At 42.8% G+C, this 26,655-nt stretch overlaps 1 pseudogene across 1 annotated transcript; it reads right to left on the reverse strand.

Moving 5' to 3' along the window:
• Window positions 1–18,380: 18,380 nt before the first annotated feature.
• On the reverse strand, window positions 18,381–20,690 carry LOC309546703 (ubiquitin-related modifier 1-like; annotated as a pseudogene). The gene is made up of 2 exons: window positions 20,683–20,690; window positions 18,381–18,643 (listed from the first exon to the last, which is right to left on the reverse strand). The product of its transcript is annotated as a ubiquitin-related modifier 1-like (transcript).
• Between the last annotated feature and the right edge of the window lie 5,965 nt (window positions 20,691–26,655).

The following is a 26,655-nucleotide window of genomic DNA, read 5'->3' on the forward strand; positions in this document are numbered from 1 at the left end:
ATTGAGGGCTTTAAAACAAGGAAGGAGACCTGTTGAAGACTTTGTAGCAGAGTTCAAAAGATGGACCCTTGATTCAGGGTGGAATGATACATCTCTGCGAACTCAGTTCAGACTCGGGTTGTCAGAAGCCGTTAAAGACGAGCTCGCCCGAGCGGATTTACCTGGCACTTTGGATGCCTTAATACAACTCAGTATCAACATTGACAGGCGACTGCGAGAAAGAAAGGCTGAGAGAATGGGAATGCCATTGTCTAGTCCTTCTCGGATTTCGGCCGTTGACCCTACTCCTATGGAGGTAGGAACCATACGCCCACCTTTATCAACTACTGAACGAGCCAGGAGAAGATCCAGAAACCTCTGCATGTACTGCGCATCCCCGGATCATTTGATAAGCGTCTGTCCCCTTGTCCGCAAAAAAGAGGGTGAGTGTTCACATGTCTTGCTAGGGGGATTAACGACTTCCTTTTCTAATCCCTATCTCTTTGTTCATTTAACATTACAGTGGGACCAGACTAGGATTACCACCAAGGCTATAATCGACACAGGATCTTGTGGGAACTATATCGATACACGTTTTGTTACTTTAAATAAAATACCTATTATTTCAAAACCTAAACCTGTCTCTGTTAGTTTCATTAACGGTATTCCGTTATCTTCTGGTCCAATCACCAATCAGACACAAGCACTCCTTGTCACTGCTAACGAGTCTCATATGGAGACTACCACTTTTGATGTACTATCTTCACCTATTTTCCCATTATTTTGGGACTTCCCTGGTTACACACAAATCAACCAACCATAGATTGGAAAACACGGACTCTAACTTTCCCTTCTCACTATTGCGAGATTACGTGTAACCTCCCATCTTATGGAAAGATCCTGTCTGTGGTGTCAGATGAGATTGCACCACTATGCTATCAAGATCTGTCCGAAGTTTTCCTTGAGAAAAATGCTCAAGTGTTGCCTCCCCATAGGGATTATGATTGCACTATCGATCTACTCCCTAACAGCAAATTGCCTTTCGGTCATGTTTATCCTCTTTCACAGGATGAACTCTCTCATCTCAAGGAATACTTGGATGAGAATTTGACAAAAGGGTTCATCAGACCCTCTACTTCTTCCACAGCTGCAGGACTTTTCTTTGTCCGCAATAAGGATTCAAGTCTTAGGCCTATTATCGATTATAGGCGATTAAATACCATTACGATAAAGGATCGCTATCCTTTACCGCTCATCCCTGAACTCATTGAACAAGTGCGTGGGGCTACCTACTTCTCTAAATTGGACCTAAAAGGGGCATACAACCTAATCCGAATCCGTGACGGAGATGAGTGGAAGACAGCATTCAGAACCATATACGGATTATTCGAATATCTTGTGATGCCATTCGGGTTGTGTAATGCTCCCGCAGCTTTTCAACGGTTCATAAACGACATCTTTAGAGACTTACTTGATGTCTGTGTTGTGGTATATCTGGACGATATACTTATCTATTCTCGATCTTTATCTGAACATATAAAACATGTAAGACTTGTGTTATCCAGATTACTCGCACACAATCTATACGTGAAATTAAAAAAATGCCTATTTCATAAAGAAGAAATATTATTCCTAGGATACATCATATCCAAAACCGGAATCAAGATGGATATGAGCAAGATATCCTGTATTCTGGATTGGCCTATACCAACAACTCGTAAGGCATTACAGCGATTCCTTGGATTTTCAAACTTCTATAGGAAGTTCATCAAGAACTTCTCTGCTATTGTGAGACCTCTCACACAACTTACAAGTATAAAGAAACCATTCAAATGGTCAGAAGAAGCAAATGGAGCTTTCCGCTTGTTAAAATCAAGCTTTACTTCTGCTCCCATACTACGCCATCCAGACCCATCACTCCAATATATTCTGGAGGTAGATGCGTCAAACATGGCAGTAGGAGCAGTTCTCTCCCAACGACCAACAAATACTTCACCACTCCACCCAGTTGCTTTCTTCTCTAAATCACTAAGCAGCCCAGAGGTGAATTACCCAGTGGGTGAAAAGGAGTTGCTTGCCATAAAACTGGCACTGGAGAATTGGCGACATCTACTTGAAGGTACCCGATTACCAATACTCATATATACAGATCATAAAAACCTTCAATACCTCCAGACTAACAAAACTCTTTCCCACCGGCAGGTACGATGGTCATTAGTCTTCCTAAGATTCAACTTCCTAGTGACCTACACGCCTGCAGACAAAAATAAAAAAGCGGATGCGCTATCACGATTAACCGAAGATAACTGCGCCGAAATCCCTTCTATTCCTATAATACCCTATGAACGTATTATTGGTGTTGTTCGTTCCCTGAAGGAAGAGATTTTGCACAGTATAGGATTGGATTCACCTCCACCACAACTAAGTACTGATGCAGAAGGCTTCCTCTATTACAACGACAAACTCTACATACCCCCTACTATGCGCACCAAGATCTTGGAATTATCACATGATGTGCCTATGGCAGGACATATGGGTATGACGAAAACCCTTAATTTGCTTACCAGGCAGTTTTGATGGCCTGATATGAAGACGTCTGTACAAAAATTTGTTTCTTCGTGTGACATCTGTGCAAGGTCCAAAATTGACACTACAAAACCATCTGGTCTACTCTGAAGTCTACCAATACCCCAGGTTCCATGGGAAGTTGTGTCCTTAGACTTTATAGTAGAACTACCACCTTCCAAAGGATTTAATACCATTCTAGTGTCAGTGGACCATCTGACAAAGATGGCACATTTCACTGCTATTCGCAGACTACCTTCATCTAAACAAACAGCGGAACTACTAATGAAACATGTGTTCAAGTTACATGGAATTCCAAAGACTCTTTTATCCGACCGTGGTTCACAGTTTATCTCCAAGTTTTGGCAAGCTCTATGTCAAATACTACGGATTGAGCGAAAGCTCACTTCTCCTTACCACCCTCAGACCAACGGACAGACTGAAAGAGTCAACCAGCGTATAGAACAATATCTGCGTTGCTACACATCATACCTACAGGATGATTGGGTGGACCTCCTCCCTCTGGCGGAATTTGCTTATAACAACGCAACCCACAGTACTACTAAGCAAAGTCCGTTCTACTTGAACTATGGGTTTCATCCCACACTTCTTCCACCACGCATCCTACCATCAAGTAACCCAGTAGCCTCGGATTATCTTCCCCAAATAAAAGACTCTCTGGGTTTACTTAATACCACCATCTCACACGCTCATAGTCAACAAAAAAAGTACTACGACCTTCGTAGAAGACCTTCTCCGCAATATGCTATTGGGGACCTCGTTTGGCTATCGACAAAAAATTTAAGGTTAAAGATCCCTAGCAAAAAGCTTGGACCTTTATTTCTGGGACCCTTCCCAATTAAGAAACTCATTGGTAAAGCTGCAGTGCAACTCACCTTACCGGCAGATCTCAGAATACATCCTATCTTTCATGTGTCGCTACTGAAACCACATGTTCCTAACCAAGGAATAAGGCCTACCATCTTGCCTCCACCTCCAATACAAGTTGAAGGCGGAGAAGAATATGAGATTAAGGAGATTTTGGATTCTCGTATCCACAGAGGAAGACTCCAATATCTCATAAGATGGAAGAACTATGGACCCCAAGACGACACCTGGTTGGATACTTCTGATGTTCACGCACCTAGGCTTATACGAAGGTTTCACTCTAAATACCCGGAGAAACCAGTACTATAGGCCTTCCGGAGCCGGCCTTAAGGGGGGGGGTACTGTAAGATTCTGGTACCTTTGGTACCCTTATTGCCCATTTTCCTTTTTATATTGCGTCCCACCTTTTTTTTGTTAGGTGGAACGCATATACCTTTAAGCCGGATGACATCATCGCTGAGCGCCGCTCTGAGCGGCTATTTCAATCGCCGGCTTTCTCTCTCACATTGTTCGTTCAATGTTACCGCATGCTCACAAGCCTTGTCTTATGCTGCCGGAGCCTCCAGCTATTCTCTTTACCTGGAACAGACCGGAACCTCGCTACTGATCCCGTATCTCGCTACCGGATCACTCCCTCACTACCGGACCCCTCTACTTACTAACCTTACTAGTGATAAGTACCCCACAGGGGATTCCTCCATAACTAACTTACACTATCTACCTCTGCACATTAAGGACTGTTACTATCTATGCATACTAATTCTATCATCTGCACTGTTACATAGATTTCTAGCTCTTGAGACTACTACCATCTATCCTTGCACTGGGTTAGTCTATCCTGTATATCATCTGCTGCCCTCACCACCTGTTACCATACATGATCACCAACCTATCTGCATTCTACCTATTACCATCTACTACTCTCCTGAACATTTCTATCAAGTGCTTATCATTGCTGTCACTGCTCACACCTGTCCCTTCAGCACATCACCTCCATACTGTCATATACATCCCATCACTCCAGGAACATCTTATTGAGTGTGTGTATATCTGTATGCTGAAGCAGACAGGCCCACAGTGATGAGTCTGGAGAGTTGGATCTGGTGTTTCAACACATCTCTACATGACTACTGAGTGGAGATTCTGCAGCTGCAAATCCAGCTTACTATAAAAACGCAGGAGCATTACAAAAAGCCCCTCTAACTTGTTGGTCATCTTCTCTCCCAGTATGGCTGCACCCTCCCCATTTAGATGCAAACCGTCCCTACTAAAGAGCCGGTAGCCGACTGAGAAGTCGGTCCAGTTCTCCAGGAACCCAAAACCCTCCTTACTACACACGCTCCTCAGCCACTTGTTTACTTCCCTAATATCCTGCTGTCCCTCTGGCCTGTCCTGCGTAGCTGTTTTCTAGCTTCCTGACTCTAATTTCTCACACTCATGTACTCTAAACACTTGGGTACTCTCAACAGTCAGGTACTCAAGTACTTTACAACACTCGGGTACTCACACTCAGGTACTCACACTCGGGTACTCAGGTACTTTTCAACCTCAGGTACTCACACTTAGGTACTCACACTCAGGTACTCACACTTAGGTACTCAGGTACTCACACTTAGGTACTCAAGTACTCACACTCAGGTACTCAGGTACTCACACTCAGGTACTCATATTCAGGTACTCACACTCAGGTGCTCACACTGAAGTACTCAGGTACTCACGCTCAGGTACCCACACTCAGGTACTCAGGCACTCACACTCCGGTACTCACAGGTATTTTATTGTTAAAACAGAGAGCACTGCATAAAAGCATTTACTTATAAAAAATTAAATTAAAGTGGATCATACCCAAAGACAAAAATAATATACTGCAACTTATAGGTCCTTTGATGAGGTGGCTGAGAAAGGGTTCTGTGACGGTACTCACTGTCACTGGGAGTGAAAGACAGATACTTAATGGTTTGGATTGCTTCAAATGGGTTCTGGGTTTACTTATGATAATGTGTATTGAACTTCAATGTCAGAGATAGGCTCTCCCTATTGTCTGTGTATTGAGGTGAGACGTGTACTCTGTTAAGCCTGTCTGTTCCATTGTTAAATGTTAATGAACTCTGTCCTGCACCTCTCTGTATATATATATAACAGCAGTATGCAGAATGAGCTATAAATTATAGTAGGTGTACAAACTTTGTCTCGCACCTTCCTGTATATACATAACAGCAACTTCTGTCCAGATGGCTAGATAATTAGTTCAGGTTAATTCTATTTCCGTATACAATTTCATCTGTATATGATAATGTAATCAGGAAACTCCTGACCTGTGTGTGGTAATCTGATCAGGAGGGAGAAGTGCTCCTGTGTGTATAAATTGAGTGTAAAACTGTTCAATAAAAGAGAAGATTCCAGTACAAACTAAGTTGTCAGCTGGCTTTGTATGGGGGCGGCTGGAAAATCTGATATCTATGTTCATGACTGGGAGGAAGCCATATACTGATGGAAGTTCACAAGTACAGTGTGGGTTGCAGTTCCGTTACATTGGTGGCAAGCGATGGGATGGTTGCTGCTGTCTGGGACGTCCAAGCCTCCACCGGAATCCAAGGTCCGGTTAGCAGAAGAGGAGAGGTACAGATATCAGCCGCCATGGAAGAGGAATTCAGAAGGAGGTATACGAGAGACGAGGATACAGCACAGGCGACCAGTGTCAGAGAGGGTCCTGCTAGGATGGTATGATGTAATCTTCTGGGAACTCTGGAAAGAAGGGCTAGCCCGTGAGCAGCAACACAAGGAAAAAATCTTCCCTTCCTTCCAGGAAAGGTACTGGTCGCAGTACGAACATCGAATTGTGTTTTTTGAGAGACAATAGCACAAGGAATAGAAAGCTGAGTTAAGCCAGCTGGTCCAGGTGGAGGTGCTGTTGGACGAGAGCTACAGAGCCCTCTGCTGGTATGTAACCCAAGTGTGCCCATGGACAGTGGATGACAGCCCAATGGAAGGCTTTTGCTATGGTGACCCGGGGCTGTTATTAGAGAGGCTGTCCAAGGACCCTGAATTTGGGAGCGATTTGGAGTGGCAGTTAGAGGAAATTGACAGAGAAGAGAATCCTGAACATCTCGGAAGTGTTCTGGGCACTGGAAGATTTAGAGTTTCTGGCCGTTCAGGAATAGGAGCTGGAGATCGCCTACAGATGGCTGCTAGACTCTGCTCAGTGCCGGGCCTGGGCTCCCCTTGCCTGGGAATATCCAGAAGTACCAGCTGAGGGTCCAAGATTTCTGCCCCACACCTGTGGCAGTTTCAGAGGCTCAGGGTGAGAAGGTGGTGATCACTGTCCAGCAGCATATCAGGATCCAGGGGGAGAAGAGAGAGGAGATTCTCCTCCTCCCTTCCAAACAGTCAGTCAGAGCAGAGGAAACAGTCAATCTCCAAGGGCAGCTACACAGTTTGGAGAAGAAGGTGGTCATCCCTCCTTCCCAGCGAGAGATTCACATTCTGGGAGCGGGGGAAGCCAGTCTCCCTCCCCAACAGTTAGCCAGAGTGGATTATGTGGAGTCCTCAGCAGAAGTGCTGGCAACAGGGCAGAGTGTTACCAACCTCTGCCCAGCAACCGCAACAGCTACAGAGTTCCAGGAAGCTAGGGCAACCAGCCCCTCCCCCCAGTGACAAACTTATAAAGTGAAGCTTCTACACCCAGCTGAAGCGCTGACAGCCAGACAAAGAGTAAACGACCTCTGCCCCATAGATAATTAGTTCAGGTTAATTCTATTTCTGTATACAATATAATCTTCATATGATAATGTAATCAGGCAACCCCTGACATGTGTGTGGTAATCTGAGCAGGAGGGGGATGTGATCCTGTGTGTATAAATTGAGTGTAAAACTGTTCAATAAAGGAGAAGATTCCAGTACAAGCTAATTTGTTGGCTAGCTTTGTATGGGGGTGGCTGGAAAATCTGATATCTATGTTCACGACTAGCAGGAAGCCGTATACTGACGGGAGTCCACAAGTACAGTGTGGGCTGCGGTTATGTTACAGGTTCTTTCTTTTTATTTTCACCAGGTAATCCCTTCAATAATACACTTCCTGTCCCTGGGTGGCTATCCTCCCTTCTCAGCTGTATCCATAGAGGGTACCATTGTTGCCACTCACGCTGGAATTCAACCATGTCTGTCTTTGCTCTTCTCTGTTATATAGAGGTTTATGAGATAAGTAATTTACAGAACAAAAATGAGTTTGTTTTATTTCTGTTCAGGAAGTGACACATGGAAAGTGACTGCATTTCTAGCAAGATGCACAAATATTTTTCTGTACTTAGACTAACAAAGGAAATAAATGCAGCCATCACATCTAAGGACTAGTAAGTGGCAATATATTACATTATCCTTTAAATTGGATCCTACATACAGAGGTTGCTTTACTAAAATTGGGGAGTGCAAAATCTGGTGCAGCACTGCATAGAAACATTCAGCTTCAATTTTAGAATTGCATGGTGAAATATGTCCATTTTATGTGGTTTTTGGAATAATGAATTGGTAGGCAGGGTGGTTGTGTTGGTTTCAATTTTTGATTGTGGGTCACATTGTTGCATTGTCTTTTGGTTGTCTTTAAAAACTAAGCCCAGGTCTCTGTTTTATTCTAGAGCTCAACGTTTGTGCTAATGGCCATTGGATTTGTAGTTATTAGAAAGTGGGATGTCACGGTCCCGGAGGCATTCAATTAGGACCCACTTTTACATTTAATTTTTTACAAATTCCTAATAATTGTAAGAAACAAATTGCAAATTGACTCATTCAATATTGTTCCCTTTTTCCCAAAGGACACACATTTCATACCAAATATCTGCATTGCATAAGCTGGGTTTATTGAAAGGTACACTGCATTCAAAATTATTTAAAGAATATGTGTTCTCTTTCATGTGGGTTTCCTCCATGTGATGTGGGTTATTCAAATAATCCAAAAACACACTGGTAGGGTAATTCGCTCCCTCTCTACTTTAGGGTTTGTATGAGTGTAGTTGGAACATTAGGTAGTCCGCTCTATATTGTAATTCTGAAAATAGCAATGGAAATACTAGCAGAGATTATGGAAGTCCTGGTGGACCTAGAGGTCCCAGGAATCCTGGAATTGCAGAGATGTAGGAGCATGTCTTAGAAATGCAGAGATTTTGCTCTTACCTAACATTGGTAAGATGGTAAGAGCAAAAAGACAGTAGCAGATTAAATTGCAAACATACTTGCCTGTATTCAGGTTTGCTCTGTCTTGGAAATAGGTTTGAGTATTACAGTATCTGACTGTTTATACCTCAAATAGAGGTGTATATAGAGGTTTATGCCTCAACTTGAAGTTTATGCCTCAAATAGAGCTCTGACTCTATCTGTCTTGGATTTTTGCTGTGTACTGTTAGGACAATGTTGTGCACAGTTTGTCTGTGCTTATCCTTATCATTGGCCTATTATATCTGCTAATGTCTGTCACTGCTCCATTTTCTTAGCTGGATCCTGGGCTATGTTTGTATGCATCTGACTTGCTGAATGTACTACTATCTGTCATTTGATGTGACTGAGTGGCTTGAGCCAGCCATAGATGGTTCGAATTTTGGCTGGTTTAGCAGGGACCGGCCGAGATTCGAACCATTTATGGGAAGGCTGATTGTACCCAAGTCGATCCATCAATTGATTTAGATACAACCAACATGCCATATGCAGAGGCGTATCTACCATGAGGCAAACAAGGCATTTGCCGTAGGCAGGATTATTCAGGGGGGGCAGTGCCACCCCCCAGGCAGAAGAGCAGAGACGGCTCTTTAATTAGGCTTCACGGCTGCTTAATTTACCTTATTATAGAGATGTCTCTGCTCCTAAACAGGACAGGTCAGTCCTCTAACAGTGTCTCTGCCTGTGATTACCAGCCCCTGTCCCCTGATCCCTCACTCTGTCTCTCTCACCCAGGGCTCCACTGCGGGGTCAGGAGTTCTTGGCTCAGTCCAGTGCTAATCCTCAGAGGGCGGCTGGCTAGGTGGAGGCTGTGTGCAGAGCAGAGTGGGGCCTGGACACTGTGTGCAGTACTGGGGCAGTGCAGAGCCCGGCTGTAGCCTCCCACCTCTTCGTCCTCCACCTGCTCCTCCTCCTGTCAGGACACTCACACATGCAGAGCCATCCTAGGAAGGAGGTGGGATGATGATGCTACTGAGGGAGATACAATGACAAGAAAACGTTATTTGCCAGATTCCTCTTGAGGAGGTCTCTGAGTGGTAAGCAGGTAAAGGACTCCAACAACAAACCTGGGACCTGCTATGGAAGAACATCCGAGAGAAGCGCCTGGCAGGTCAGTGATGACACCCGGGTATCCCTGCCTGAGCTGTGTCTGGGGGGAAGGGGACAAGGTGACTGCAGATGGGACAGTTTGAGTTCACTGCAGTCTGTGTGTGTCCTTGCTGTCTGTCACTGGAGGGTAGAAGGGGAAAATGCTGCAACTAAACTTCCAGACACATTCACTATGTTGTATGCACAGTACTTACTGAGATTATACTACGACCATTGGTCAAAGGTAGGAGATCATACTGAGATCATGGTCTCATGCCCCGCTGGCCCATCCACTGCCGCATTGACCTAATGCTCTGCTCTACTGACCCTGTCCTATATCCTGCTGACCACATCCTCTGTGATGCTGACCCCATGCTATGTCCTGCTGACCCCTTCCTCTGCATCAGTGACCACATATCTGGCACTTGGACAAATCCTGTCTCAGGGTCTGATGAAGAAGCTGCAGCAGCTGTTCACTGTAAAGGGCTGAAGTTTCCTCATCAGACCCTGAGACAGTATACTGCGGCTGGGGTGGGACAAATTTAGATGGGGGGGTGCCTAATTTAGGGTAATACAAAACCAAAATACGCCACTCTCCATATGTCTACATGCGATTATTGCCAGTGGCTATAGCTGCTAGCAACAATCACTGCTCCCCGCACCCCCCCTGCTGGAAGAACACACTAGCTTGGAGGAATTCCCCCATCAACATTGACTGTGTTAATGGGGGGATTGAATGATGTTCTTTCCTGCAACCCATGGTCATACATGGATTAAAATTCAGCCTGTCTCTGCTGCTTGCCCATATAATAAGGGAGATAATGTAACATGTAGTTTTCTATGGCAACCAGAAATCGCATCTCTTACTGATATCGCTATGCAAAAGTTAAATATTGTTGGTTGCAATGCCTAATGCACTTTATTATTGTCATTTTATTTTATTATACATTCTATGATGAGCCAATAAAATCTCAGAGATGCAGCAAACCTCTTGTCTCCTAAATTAAGCAACACTCAGCTATCTTAGGATTTGGCAATCTTGATTTAGACTGATTTGATTCCTACATTTTTGTTTTAATACTGAAAATTTATTTTGTCAAATACTGTATATTTAGTGAAAATTGTCATCATTTGTGAAGTATAGCAATGAGATATCATATATCAGCTGTCTGGTAAAAATTATATAGACAGATTTCAGTCTGTATGTACATTGTATAAAAGGATATAAAATTATTTTTGTAAAAAAAAGTCATATTTTAAGTATAGAGCTAATGACAGAAGTGGCTAATGTATTGTTTAAAATGTTTTCTAACTGCCATAAAAGTAGGTGAAATACGACCTAAGGTGGGATTGTAGCCAAAAGCAAGAATTATTTAAGCAGATGAAATAGCTGCTTATAAATATCTAGGCATTAAACTGATACTTCAAAGAAGGGAACAATAGGAACCGTAAAGTGCATAGAATGCAAAATTCCTGTGTGTTTCATTTGAATACAACTTTAAATCTTACAGTGCATTTGCATTTATGGCAGGAAAGGGTTTCATTGTCAGCTATTGCATTAAGTACTTCAACTGAAATATGGCCACTTAATGTATGCGATAGAGATGCTTGTTCAACAGCGCTTGCAGGTTAGAAATTTCTAAAACTCAAAAGACTGACCAGGCAAAGTTGCATTTCTCTTCAAAATAAAATATTATAACAAATATATGGGCATTTTGTTTCATGAATGTTTGGCCTTGTTACTGATCCTATCTCTAAAAGTGGACTTGGTAAATGAAAAGTAAAGGATTATATGAAAGAAATAACTGAGGCGTTTCTGTATCCCAGATGCAAAGTACAAATGTGAACATTGTTGGCATTAATAATGCAGAGCTGCTGTTAAGAAACAACCATTTTATTAGTTAGGAGAACAGTTACTTCTTGATGCATGCTCTCCTAGTTTCTGAAGATACACATGCAGCAGCAGGCATTGTTTTAATCAATTAGTTAGTTTCTAGCCTGCTGTCTTTGGGCTTCTTTGCACAGTTTGGCATACTGAACTGTAAACCCCGCCTTACACTTTTCAACCATATTTGGCTGTAATTTTTAAAATAAATAAATAAAATAAAAAAAAATTCTAAATAAAAAATCTAAACAAAATGCTTATATATTCAGTCACCATTCTATTGATTATATGTTCCTTGCGTACTTTAAACAGATCTCATTGGAGAAAAATCAGAAAACTGTATTCGATATTGACCATCATTTTTTTTTCCTGACACGCTCTATAGCAGTATGTGTATGGGCAGCTTCTGCAACCTCTCTACCCTGATAAGACCCTTAACTCAAAATTCTGACACCCCATTCAACCCTGGTGTTGTGTAACTAGCTGCACTCTGACTAGGCTGAATAACATTCTGCCATGGAGCATGTCAGGAAAGAAAAATAATAGCACTGACGGTAATTATCCAATTTTCCTAACAGCTTCATGTTAGCATATGTAAAGGGAAACTTAAATACAAGAAAGGGGATGCTAAAAATATTTTAATTACAGGTAGAGAGAGCAGAAATCGCTTTCTGTCCAAAACTGACATTACTATCACGTACCTGGTAGCTGAGCCTGAAATTATGAGGAAGGCCTCTCTTACACCTCTGACTCGGGGCCCCTGATAGTGTAGACAAGATGCACAGGAGTAGAGAGTAGCACAAGTGATTGTAAGTCTTGCTAGCAGCAGGGCAGGGGTCCACACTGGGCAGGAGAAGTTGTCAGATGGGTCAAATAAGCAGGTGGGCAGTTGGTACTGGCGATAGCAGGCAGAGTAGCAGAGTCAGGCAGGCAGGATGCAGTGTGGTCTGGAACCGATCAGTAAAGCAGGAGCCAATGGAGCCAGCAAAAGCAGGGGACAAGCCAAGGTTAGTGCAGTTGGAGCTTAGAGAATGGTCAAAGCCACCCGGGTCTGCAACTGGAAACAGTATACAGAGTCACAGAGTCACAGGTTAAACAGGAGACTGAAGACAAAGTAGCACTGATCCTGAGCACTGGCCGAATTTAAATAGCCTGTTTGGTGCCAGCACCTTTTACAGGTGCATGGAAGCGCCAGCGCACATGAGAATGCGTGAGGGCACGTGCAGTAATGCGCATATGCATTAGCCAGTGCCCAATTCCTGCGAGCACAAGACATGTATTAGCCTGTGCACAGAAGTCCTTCCAGAGGAGTTATCTAGTCTGTTTGCAGGCCTTTCCTTTCAATTACCTACAGCAGACAGATTGAAATAATAATAATACAGAAATGTTTAGATTCAGGATCATTTAGCTAGTTTACAGATTGTTTCATAAGGAATATGACCTGCTGCTGCCAATGAAGCTGAAACACTAAATGTAGTGTGCATTATCACACATTTTGGCACCACCAACCCCTTAGCTTTGTAAGCCAATGCTATATCCAGGAGACAGTAACAAAACGGTATTCTGAAGCCCTGATAGTAGTTATAGCCTCAGTATAGGCTTGTAAAGTTCTGCTGGCATCCAGCCAGCTCAACTGTTGATCTTTTGCCAAAAAGAAAGTTAAAAGATCTATTTTTTTCTTCATATAGAAATTTGTGATAAGTTTAGGGGTGAAAACTAATATTGGTATTAGCTATTCTCTGTTCATAAAGAAGGTAGCAAAGAGTTCTTTAAAATCAAGTGTTACAATTTCAGACTCTTCTAGCAGAAATGACCACAATAAAAAAAAAGCTGTTTTAGAGTAAGATTCCAGATATGCTCTATTCAATATTATCAGAAGCCAAGAAGTCTAGGACTAATGATAAATCACACTTTTGGAAAAGTAATTTTCTTGGTGGTCTTAGCCTTATCACAGCTAATAGAAGTTTTTTGTAAAGGCTGAAATTGCTGAAATGTGTACTTACTGTTTGCTTAATTTGAGAACCATGTCTAGGCTTCTTTAAGGAAAATCAGACACCATAGATCTCCGGTTTTCTATGGAAAAACTCTCAAGAAGAAACAAACTCCTGAACTTTTTCCCAAACTCTGTCAAAGGCACTGTTAGTGGTATTCTTCCTGAAGTTTAACAGAGTAATAACAATCTTCTCAGAGCAACCTAGGTTGATTAGCCCTTGCTTTTCAAAATCCATGCCATCAATAAATGTTTTTCAGGCCTCTGCAATGGAAAATTCAGTATTGCTGGCAGTTTGAGTTGATCTCTTGTCTTAAGTTGCAGCAGGGGAGAATGCCATGAGCACATGGGCCTAGGGATCACTGCCAGGACTATGATGTTTCCTATTGCCTCTTCAGGAACCTGAATATTAGGGGAACTGAAGGTTTTCTTTAAACATTTGTCTTATTTTCAGTGCGCAGATGTAGCAGAATAAAGTTACCTGTTATTAACAATAGTCTAATTCACTGTGTCATAGGATTTTAAACACTTACTGTCCCGCCCACAGTAATATTCCAGCAGGCGGGCAGCACAGCCAGGCACAATCATGTATATGTATGTCGCCTGGCATGTGGGAGCATAGTGCACCGCTCCCGCAACTGCTGTGTCCACGTGGATTGCGGCTCCCGGTACAGTTATGCGATCACATGATCACAATGTAAACACAACTGTTATGAATGGGTTTCTTTCATAATAGCTGTGTTTAGTATTGTGATGCTGTGATTGGCCCACAGCTATCACATGGTACCTGTGCCAATTATAGCACCATGTACCATGTGATTAACAAAAAAAAAAAAAAAATCAAACATCACAATAGTAATAAAGCGGTCATGAATGAAAGTGATTAATGACAGCTAAAACTATTGCTTATAACAGTGCTTTAAGCAATATTAGTGTAAAGGAAAAAAAATCCCTGATACCCACCCCCCCCTACTATGGTGACACAGAATTACTGTATTGACTTGACAGGATGTAAAAAAAAAAAAAAGAAGTAAACAAAAAAAAAAAAAAACGTTAAAAAAAAAAGAAAAAAATGTTAAAAAAATTTACATATCGTCACCAGTATCCCTGATCACTGCCACACCAGTCATTTGATGGTGATGTACTGAACTGGTGACAGTATGTAAAAAGAAACATTGAGAAAAAAAAATCAATATTTTATTTAATTTCTTAATTTTCCAAAAAATGGTGACAAAAAAAATAACTTCAAAAAAATTCACCATGTCTCTCACAAAATACCTCAGACTATCTACTTGAAAAAAAATAAATGGGTCATTTGGGGGGCATTTGAACTGTCCTAGCATTTTAGAACCTCAAGAAATGAGACAGGCCAATGAGTACATCAGGATTGATCCATTTTCAAATATGTATAACAGTTTGTAGAAACTTTCACACAAACATTAATATATGCTTATTGGGATTTATTTTTTCTTTTACCAAAGACATGTAGCATAATACATTTTGGCCTAAATTTATGAAAAAAAAAATGTTTTATAACAGAAAGTAAAAAATATCCTTTTTTTTCAAAATTTTCAGTCTTTTTTTCTTTTATATAGCAAAAAATCAAAAAATTGTCATGTTTACCCCTAACACAGGTAGTCAGAAGTGTTGGGTGAACATTCCGGCCCAAAGCAATGGCTGAAGCAATTAATCAGGGCACTTAACACTGTCAGAGCCATTATTGATCACTGTCATGATGACTCTATCCAACATTGGCTCTTTGCTCTTAGTTCCACCCCACACTATAAAAATATCCTTCCCATAGCAGCAATGTGCAGTGGGATATTGGCATGGAGAGAGATAGAACAGGGCTTGGTTCATTGCTACTAATGAGTTAGTGTGCTATAGTGTGCTATTGTGGTTCTATTGTGAGTGTAAAGTATTAGTTTAGTGTCAATATAGTGATAGTGCATAGTGAGTGTAGTGCGAACATTCATTTTTACTTAAGGCTCCGTTCACATGTAGGCGTTTTGGGGCGTTTTTGGGGAGTTTTTCTGCTCTAGGATCAGCTCTCAAAACGCCCAAAAAGACAAATCCTATTCATTTCAATGGCCCCTGTTCACATCTGAGCGTTTTGACGCTGTAAGCAAAACGCCCAACGCTCAAAAAAGTACATGAGCTTCTTTTTGGGCAGATTACAGGCGTTTTCCATTGGTTTCTATTCAATCTAAAAACGCCTGCACAAAAAACGCCTGTAAAAACGCCTGTAAATCGCGGTAAAATCGCGGTAAAAATTGCAGCAAAATCACGGTAAAAACACGCGAAAACGCTACGCTCAGGTGTGAATGTAGCCTTAGTGTCAGTTTAGTGTGAATATAGTGATAGTGATAGTGCAGTGTTAGTGTAGTGCGACCGTTCATTTTTACTTTAGTGTCAGTTTATTGTATCAGGGCAGGTTTACTGTAGTGTATTGCAGTGCGTCAGTGTAGAGTGTCAGGGCAGTGATACTGCATTATAGTGTAGTGTGTCAGGCTACTTTTACGGCAGTATATTGCAGTGCGTTAGTGCATGTTTACTGCAGTGTAGTTATGTGGGTTAGTGCACGTTTTCTGCAGTAAATTTCAGTGCATTAGTGCATGTTTACTGCAGTATAGTGAAGTGCATTAGTGCAAGTTTACCGCAGTATATTGCAGTGCATATATGCATGTTTACTGCAGTATATTGCAGTGTGTTAGTGCACATTTACTGCAGTATAGTAAAGTGCGTTAGTGCACATTTATTGCAGTATTTTACAGTGCGTTAGTGCATGTTTATTGTGGTATATTGCAGTGTGTTAGTGCATGGTTACTGCAGTATAGTGAAGTACGTTAATGCACGTTTACCGCAGTATATTCTAGTGCGTTAGTGCACGTTTACTGCGGTAAACTACAGTGCATTAGTGCATGTTTACTGCAGTTTAGTTAAGTACGTTAGTGCACTAACCATCTCAAGAGAGGAGCAGTGGAGAAGGGGGCTGCCTCAGTGAAGCTTTTAAACATTTTTTTAGTCCTCGGCGCCAAGGGCTGTCAGCTTCCACATCCCATCAGCAGCATCTGCATCATATCGGGGGAGATTATGTAGGGGCTAAAACAGACATGGAGAGCTTTTCAGTTGATGATCCACTGGGTTACTGGGTCATGAGAATAGACCACTGGCCAGTACTTGTCCTGTATGCAACTGAGCTGCTGAGCTGCCCTGCATCCAGCACCCTTTCCAAACATGCATTCAGTAAAGCTGGAGGTTTTGTGACAGATAAAAGAGTTTACCTTTCCACAGACTCTGTGGACTGGCTGACATTTATCAAAATGAATCAGCCCTGGATTAGCAGCAGCCATCAAGCCGCCAATGCCAATGTCGCTGGTTAAGTGTTTTCTGGATCTAGAATCTCTGAAAGAGTGTCTAAGCTGCTTAGCTTTGTGGGTGTCGATTTTTTTTTGGTGTAGGCTTCATGGTCAAAATTAACACCCAAGTACCAATTTTTCCATACTTGTCAGTGTAGAAAAAGGTACATATCATTTCAATTTTTGATGGCAAGGCCAGTTCTTTCTTTCATCAAGAGTACCTCTATAGGGTTATGGTGTGAAGGCACCACCAACACCCAAAGCCCATTTTTTCTGCACCTGTTACTTCTATCCAAAGTCTGCTAAAGAGACACCAGAATTTATCCAAAAAATCTCTAATCTTTTTGTGAGTGCACTAAATTGTGGCCTCATCATACAGACTGGCCCCCCAAAGCTGTTGTTTATAAAATAAAGAAAGCTTTCAGGGAAAATTTCATTTTTTTGCCTTTATAAATGTCATTGTTGCTGCAGTAGGTTCTATACGCGGTACAGATGTGCAACTTTACAGGCAGACTAAGGGGACCCCCAGGCACTATATTTAAAGGATTTTTTTCATTTTATTGTTTCACATTTGGCATTAGTAAATCACTGCTCATTTTTAAAATTATGTTTTTTACAACGTTTTTTCATTGATACGTGTCCCTTAGGACAGTATCCGGACCCCAATACCCATTGTATGCTCAATTACTTGCATATAAGCCTTCAAACTGGGCACTTACAATTTTTACTGTTCGGGTCCAATAGACTTCAATGGGGTTTGTTACTTGGTTCAGAACGTTTGCGATGTTCAAAAGTTCTGGCGTGAACCGAACTAGGGGGTGTTCGGCCCATTTCTAGTGGTCAGGCACTATAGCTGGCTTCTGTATTTTTCATCAATATTTTTTCCCATAAGGCAAGCAGGCCTACCAGTACTCGGTTGCCCCAAGGACTTGTACAAGATGTTATAGAGCCTGGCTAGCACCGAGGCATGCACTAACTGAGCACAGCAAACAGTACTTGAAGTTGGCAGACAGGCAGAGTGGTTGAACGAGATTAAAGGTGCAAGGCAGGCAAGGCTCAGAATAGTCAGTGTTAAATCCATAGTCGAAACACAGGCAAAGTTCAAATCAAAAACAATAACGTTCTTGTTTAAAAGTCCACAGAGTCAACAAAAAAGTCCAAATAAGGTCCACATTCCAAAGACGTGCTTAAGTGAAAGTGCCTGGAAACTTGTATGGAGATAAAGATGTCCAGATACCAGTGGTCACCAATGTGACAAGCCCACCACCACGGATAAAGGTATTGCACTTACCAGAAGCCGTGGACCCAGGTACCATACAGTAAATGGGTCATACATGCAGGGATAATTAGCAAGAACTTAGAGACCCCAATAGCTCAGGATGCTATTCAATATGGATATCCACAATGAATCACCCCAGTTCTAATGGGAATGGACTTTGCCTAAGATGAACTGTATTTCCAGGTTTGGGCCAATCATCAATTCCCAGTCTGCATCATTAACAAGAACCAGAATCCCAGGCCTCACTGCATCTACTTGTATAGACAGCTCAGGAGTCAGGACGTTAGTTCAGCAAATTATCTTTGAGCCACACCAACAAATGCTTGATGCCCCAAGGATCTGACTGGCTAGGCAAGGTCACCTGGTGTTTCTTGATATTGTCAAATAGCAGCTCTGCGCCACCTCTGCCTGGGATTCACAGGGGTTCCGATCAGGGACATACAAGCAGCCTGTTCAAATCAATGACATGCAGCTGGCTGCGAAGGATCCTCCCAGCCAGCTGCCTGTCATTGATTTGAACAGGCTGCCTGTTCGTTATTCGGTTCAGAACTTTCACAATGTTCGAAAGTTCTGGTGCAAACTCAACTGGAGGTTGTTCAGCCCATCTCTAGTGGTCAGGCACTATAGCTGGCTTCTGTGTTTTTCCCCCTATAGCAGCCTCCTTTCCCATAAGGCAAGCTGGCCTACAGGTACTTGGTTACCCCAGGACTTATACACAATGCTTTAGTGCCAGGCTACCACACTGGGGCATGCACGAACTGAACACAGCAAACAGGTGCTTGCAGTTGGCAGACAGGCAGAGTGGTTGAACGAGATTCTAGGTGCAAGGCAGGCAAGGTTTATAAAAGTCAGGGTCAAATCTGTGGTTGAATAGCAGGCAAAGTTCAGAGAGTAGTTGATATCCGATCTGAGGTCATAAGTGAGGGAATCCAAACAGCAGAACAGGGCAGAATAACCCAGCTAACCTCTCATTGACAATGTATTGTGTCTTGCAAGAAGGGAGAGAAGCTGGTAAATTACTGCTGTCATTTAGGAAATGCTATGTTTATTGTTCATTAATCTTCATGCAAATTGTCCTGCGATAGAATATGAATGAAAGTTTTTAAAGCACCATTACTGGTTTCATACTTTTCACCTGTTTAGAGGGCCTGTGAGTAGTGCAAAAGAGTCCCATTTACACACGTGTCCCATGTGGCTCCCAATAATGTTAAGTGTGATAGCAAAAAAAAACATACATTTAGGCTTCTTGCACACTAGAAAGCTAAAAACTGCTTTAAAAACGCTGGACAAAAAAAACACTTATGTTTAGAACAGTGTGTAAGCTACATTTATTAGCTTTAGCGTTTAGGAGTGGGGCCACTGGTGTCCTTAGCAACCAGTGAAAAGGTGGTTGTTAAAGTGCAGGCCGGGAAGCCGGCCGCCCCGTCCTTACCAATGATTAACTCATTAGCTGTCAGCGGGGTTCCCTGTTGATAGCTGAATGTAAAAAAACGAATTTCTGACATAATAAAAATAATGAAAAAACCCTTCGGGTCTGGTATGGATTTTAAGGGGAAATAATCCCAAAATGTAAAATAAAAAAAAGCATGGGGTCCCCACTAAATCCATACCAGACCTAAGGATTTTGAGGGGAACCTCCACACCAACATTTTTAAAAAATGGCGTGGGGTCCCGCCCCAAAAACCTTACCAGAGCCTTATCCCAGCATGCACTCCGACAGACCAGGAAATGGGGGGAGGGGTGAGCGTGCAGACTCCCTCCTAAACCATACCAGGCCACATGCCCCAAACATGTGCTTTGGGGCTCTGCCCCCCCAAAGCACCTTGTCCCCATGTTTATGAGGACAATGGCCTCTTCTCCACAACCCTCACCCTGTGTTTGTGGGGGTACAGTGGGTGACTTATCGGAATTTGGAAGCCCCCTTTAACAAGGGAGCCCCCAGATCCCAGCCCCCTATGTGAATGAATATGGGGTACATTGTACTCCTACTCATTCACCAAAAAAGTGGCAAAAAGTAAATAAAAATGCACACAGCTTTTTGACAAGTCCTTTCTAAAAAAAATAAAATAAAATAACAATGGTCCCTGGTGTGGATCCATCATTAATCACTATGAATGCTGGCCGCTGACCCAAAGAAAAAAAGCAGTTAAATGAGTGACCCGACCCCTTGTGACATCACCGACCAAGCATGCCCTCCGATCGATGACCTCACAAGGAGCAGGGTCACCCGGCATCGCCATTGGGTGCCCTTGCCCCTTAGTTATTTAGGAACTGCCAGACAGCTGAGCTGTCAATCAAACAGTAGCAGACTTCGTCTGGTGCGGACCTTTTTATTTTTTTTTGGATTGACGATAGACCTACACTGGGATGACATTGTATTTTGTTTTTTTTGAAAAAGTTCTTGTCAAAAACTGCCTCCTACTTTCAAAGGAGCATGACTTACCTGCTCATTTCTAATACAGGCCTTAAAAAGTCTAGCTTTTTTGGCATGTATGTATTGTGTTGGTTGTTCGGCAGCTTGGCCACTTCTTAAATTTAGGTAGCTGTCTGCGATATCAAGTGTAGGCATCTTACAAACTCTTCCACTTCTTTTTGATGAATACAACTGGAAAAAAACTAATTATTTTAATATTATTTTTTTTTTTTTTTACATAGGTTCTTAGCAACTGGTCAGCAGTGTTAATTTCGTTGACTAAAACGTTTTCATCAACTAAATTAACACAATTTTAGTTGACTAAAATATGACTAAAACTAAAACAATTCAGATGACTAAAATACGACTAAAACTAAAATGGCATTTTAGTATTAAGACTAAAATACAACTAAAACTAAAATGGCATTTTAGTCATAAGACTATAACTAAAACTAAGTTAAAAATTGACATCATCAAAATTAACACTCCTCTGCTGGCCATTTCTATATCTGCAACACAATTCCATCCAGAGCCTGTAATAATAGCACATTAAAGTTTAAACATGTATTGCACCACCACATACACATAAGTAAGGGGCATCTACTAAGCTGCTGAAAACTAAAAAATTAAGAAAAAGGCTTTTCTTATATTTTTCCCTAATATGTAATGCTTGTAATATATTCAGGTAATATGTGCAATGACATTACAGCCAATGGAGTTTACAGTTTTTTGTTTTTTTTGTATTTTAAAGTTGTACTTCGGTTTGTCAAAAAGCAATATTTCTGTTTGTTTATGAAACTTGGTTTTATTTGTAAAGATGTTATATATCACAATGGCTAATTCTGTGTCTGTAGTGCGTGTTCAAACCTTATAAAAACATATTATTAGATTTTAACTCCAGGAGTATACAATTCATTTGGAAATGCTAGAGAAATGTTTAAATAATGCATTACAATTAACCTAAACCTATTCGATTTGTAGTTGACTAAAATGTATGAGATTTTATTCGACTAAAATGTACTGAAGATTTTAGTCGACTAAAATATGACTAAAACTAAAACAATTCAGATGACTGAACTAAATCAAAATTTAATCAAAATTTGCTGCCAAAATTAACACTGCTGGTCAGTCCTTGGTCAGTTTGCAATTTGCATTTATGATCGGAAAATTGGAATGATCAGAATGATTGGCAAGCTACATGATACAAGAAACTTGATCTCTAGTTTGGGATAATATGCACAATCTGGTCATGGTAAAGTCTACAAAGGAAGAATGGCTATCTATAGCAAATCTGTTTTGGAAGCAGTGCAATTTCCTGAACTGCGTTGAAGCAATTGATGGGAAACATCAGAATAATAAAACCAATCTCCAGTGGTAGCAAATATTTTAACTATAAGAAATATTTTTCTTTTGTGCTGCTGGCTGTCGTGGGTACAAATTATTGCTTCAGATACATTGACATAGGCTTCTATAGGAGCACTTTGGACTCTGGCATCTTTGTCCACTCAATATTCAGACAGGTTCTGCGTGAAAATGATCCGGACCTGCCGGCTAACTCTCTGCTGCAGGAAACCAGTCATCTGCCTATACCCTTTGTGTTTGTTGGTGATGAGGCCTTTGCTTTAGGAGAACACCTGCTAAGGCCCTACTCCAGTAGAAACCTTAACGTGGAGATGAGGGTAGTCAAATACTGGCCCACCAGAGCATGAAAAATTGGGGAGTGCTCACTTGGCCTCTTTCAAATAAATGGAGTTTTCTACACAGCGCCATCAACCTCAACATACAGAACACCATAAGTGCAGTTAGGGCAGCATGTGTCCAGCAGGATGGACTGTGTTTTGAGGATGCTTTAACTCCCAATATGCAAAGGGTGCAATGGAGTGGGAGCCGTGGGAACACAAGCGGTGCCCATATGCGTGATGATTTTGCAAACTTCTTAATGAGCACAGGACAGTTTCTATGGCAGCTGGAAGCCACTGAAAATTACTAAAATTACAATTTCAGCTACAGTTGAAACTTCACATATGCAAACATATTGTTCTGTTTTTTTCACCACTTTCGCTGTGAATAATACAATCTTTGGACAGACTTCTGTGTAATGTGCTTTTATGTGAGATCCAATAATGTAATGTGCAAATTCTGGTGCAGCTCTGCACAGAAACCAATCAGCTTACAGGTATTATTGTCAAAGCTGATTGGCTACCATGCACAGCATCAGTACTGTAGTGCAGTAAAATATTCCCCCATATGCAGCAGCACTGGTATATAGCTGAAGATAATGGTATAAAATTTGCAAACCAAAAAACAAAATGCAAACATAGGCTGAACATGGTGGGAGACTACATAGCTGGCACATCTGCAACAAGTGCAGCTTCACAACAGTACAGACAGGCAGTCAGCAATAGGGTTGAGCGGACACCTAGATGTCCGTGTTCGACGGGTTCGGCCGAACTTTAAAAAAAAGTCCGGGTCCGTGTCCCGGACTTTTACCGAACTTTTCCCGGACACCGAACCCCATTGAAGTCAATGGGGACCCGAACTTTAAGGCACTAAAATGGCTCTAAAACACCAAAGGAAAGGGCTAGAGTGCTGCAAATGGCAGCAAAACGTAATTAAGAGCATGGCAAGTGCTCTGCAAACAAATGTGGATAGGGAAATAACTTAAAACAACAAAAAAAAACAGAAAAATAAAACAATGTTCTTCTTCATCTCTGAAGGACGAGGCCCATATGGAGTAGGAGGGAGGTTGAGGTGGTGGTGGATGTGGCGGTGACATAGGCGTGCGCACAGGGTGTGCTGGGTGTGCCTGGGCACACCCTAATCACCTAGGGCACATAGCATTGCCAGTGAGGAGATGGGAAAGATCTCCCTGGGACCTGCTCTGCTCTATTTCTCCTTGCCTACAGGTACATGGCCCCGATACATTACTCTCCCTGCTGGCAAACACATGCATGTGTATTTCAACTTTGGGGTGCACACCTTAATGCAATAGGCTGCGCACACCTATGGGCGGTGTAGGTGGAAGCGGCGGTGGAGGAGGACCAGGGCCGGATTAACAGCATCATGGGCTTGGTGCTGAGGATTTTGAAGGGCCTTAAGGGCCGTGCCTTGCCATGCACCCAGAGGAGGAAGGGTGCAGCCATGCATGCCTAATTCAACATGGGATGCTGTCTCTGAAGCCCATAAACACATCCATGCATCGCCAACTGTCCCTCCTTGTCCGGCCTTCACGCTGTGTGGGGAGGTTCTGAGGGTGCTGCCTGGGGAAGCGAGCATAGAAGCCAGACTTCTGTGTTTACAAGTGACAGAAGAGCGGTAACAGTGAATATGGCCAACCCGGGGCCTATATAAAAGGTAGGGGCCTGGAGCTGCAGCTCCAATAGCCCCTACATTAATCTGGCCCTGAGGAGGAGGACGAGGTAGCCAACACTGCTTCTTTTCAAAAATTTTAAATGAGGGTACACCCCAAAAGAGTGAGAAAGAGCAAAAATGGAACAATGGGTGGGTAAGGTCGGTATCCATTGCTATTCTGCATAAGGTACGGAAAAGTCCCGTGGGATCCATGCCTGGTTCATTTTAATGAACGTGAGCTTGTCCACATTGTCTCTGGACAGGCGGCTGCGCTTGTCTGTTATAACGCCCCCAGCCGTGCTAAATACCCGTTCAGATAATACACTGGCTGCAGGGCACGCCAGCACCTCCAAGGCGTAAAGGGCAAGCTCAGGCCATGTGCCCAATTTGGAGACCCAGAAGTTGAAGGGGGCAGACCCGTCATTCACTACATGTAGGCGTGTGCACACATACTGCTCCACCATGTTGGTAAAATGCTGCCTCCTGCTAAGACGTTCCATCTGAGCTGCTGGTGCTGCTGTTTGTTGTGGCGTGCTGACAAAGCTTTTCCACATTTCGGCCATGCTAACCCTGCCTTCTGAGGTGCTGGCGGTGCCCTGGTTGCGTTGGCGACCTCCTCCTCCTCCTCCTCTGCCTTGTGCTTCCACTGTGGCCCCGCTGTCAGATGGGAATGCCAGCAGCATGGCGTCTACCAGCGTGCGCTTGTACTCGCGCATCTTGCGATCGCGCTCCAGTGAGTGAATTAAGGACGGTACGTTGTCCTTGTAACGGGGATCCAGCAGCGTGGCCACCCAGTAATCAGCACAAGTTAGAATGTGGGCAACTCGGCGGTCGTTGTGGAGACACTGCAGCATGTAATCGCTCATGTGTGCCAGGCTGCCCAGAGGCAACGAAAGGCTGTCCTCTGTGGGAGGTGTATCGTCCGTGTCCTCTGTATCCCCCCAGCCACGCACCAGTGATGGCCATGAGCTGGCCTGGGTGCCACCCTGCTGTGAACATGGTTCCATCTCCTCCTCCAGCTCCTCCTCCTCCTCATCCTCCTCATCCTCCAGAACTGTGCCCCTGCTGGACAATTGCGTCCCTGGCGTTTGCGTGTGCAGGAACCCACCCTCGGAGCCCCTTGCGAATGACTGCCCTGAAAGCCTTGGAAATGTTACCTCTTCATCCTCCTCCTCCTCCTCATCCTGTGCCACATCCTCTTCCATCATCGCCCGAATTGTTTTTTCAAGGAGGCATAGAAGTGGGATAGTTAAGCTGAGAACGGCGTCATTGCCACTGGCCATGTTGGTGGAGTACTCAAAACAGCGCAACAAGGCACACAGGTCTCGCATGGAGGCCCAGTTAAATTAAATAGCGGAATAGAAAATATGATCCAAAAAAAGTGTATGTATATCACACGTACACAACCACACTGGGCCCCAATTACTATTGTTTGTACCCCTAAAAGGCTAGATGAGGAGTAGGGGGAGTATGGAACAGGCAGCACCCTCAAACCTTCAGAAGTATGAGATGAACCCCAACAACTTGGAAAGGTGGATCTCTCTCACACGTACCAACACAGACTATCCCCCAATTTAACTGATCCCCAAAGGTTTTTGATTAAATAGCGGAATAGAAAATATGATCCAAAAAAAGTGTATGTATATCACACGTACACAACCACACTAGGCCCCAATTACTATTGTTTGTACCCCTAAAAGGCTAGATGAGGAGTAGGGGGGGTATGGAACAGGCAGCACCCTCAAACCTTCAGAAGTATGAGATGAACCCCAACAACTTGGAAAGGTGGATCTCTCTCACACGTACCAACACAGACTATCCCCCAATTTAACTGATCCCCAAAGGTTTTTGATTAAATAGCGGAATAGAAAATATGATCCAAAAAAAGTGTATGTATATCACACGTACACAACCACACTGGGCCCCAATTACTATTGTTTGTACCCCTAAAAGGCTAGATGAGGAGTAGGGGGAGTATGGAACAGGCAGCACCCTCAAACCTTCAGAAGTATGAGATGAACCCCAACAACTTGGAAAGGTGGATCTCTCTCACACGTACCAACACAGACTATCCCCCAATTTAACTGATCCCCAAAGGTTTTTGATTAAATAGCGGAATAGAAAATATGATCCAAAAAAAGTGTATGTATATCACACGTACACAACCACACTAGGCCCCAATTACTATTGTTTGTACCCCTAAAAGGCTAGATGAGGAGTAGGGGGGGTATGGAACAGGCAGCACCCTCAAACCTTCAGAAGTATGAGATGAACCCCAACAACTTGGAAAGGTGGATCTCTCTCACACGTACCAACACAGACTATCCCCCAATTTAACTGATCCCCAAAGGTTTTTGATTAAATAGCGGAATAGAAAATATGATCCAAAAAAAGTGTATGTATATCACACGTACACAACCACACTAGGCCCCAATTACTATTGTTTGTACCCCTAAAAGGCTAGGAGTAGGGGGAGTATGGAACAGGCAGCACCCTCAAACCTTCAGAAGTATGAGATGAACCCCAACAACTTGGAAAGGTGGATCTCTCTCACACGTACCAACACAGACTATCCCCCAATTTAACTGATCCCCAAAGGTTTTTGATTAAATAGCGGAATAGAAAATATGATCCAAAAAAAGTGTATGTATA

This window comes from Pelophylax lessonae (assembly GCF_965119305.1).
Source record: "Pelophylax lessonae genome assembly, chromosome: 2".
Lineage (NCBI taxonomy): Eukaryota > Metazoa > Chordata > Amphibia > Anura > Ranidae > Pelophylax > Pelophylax lessonae.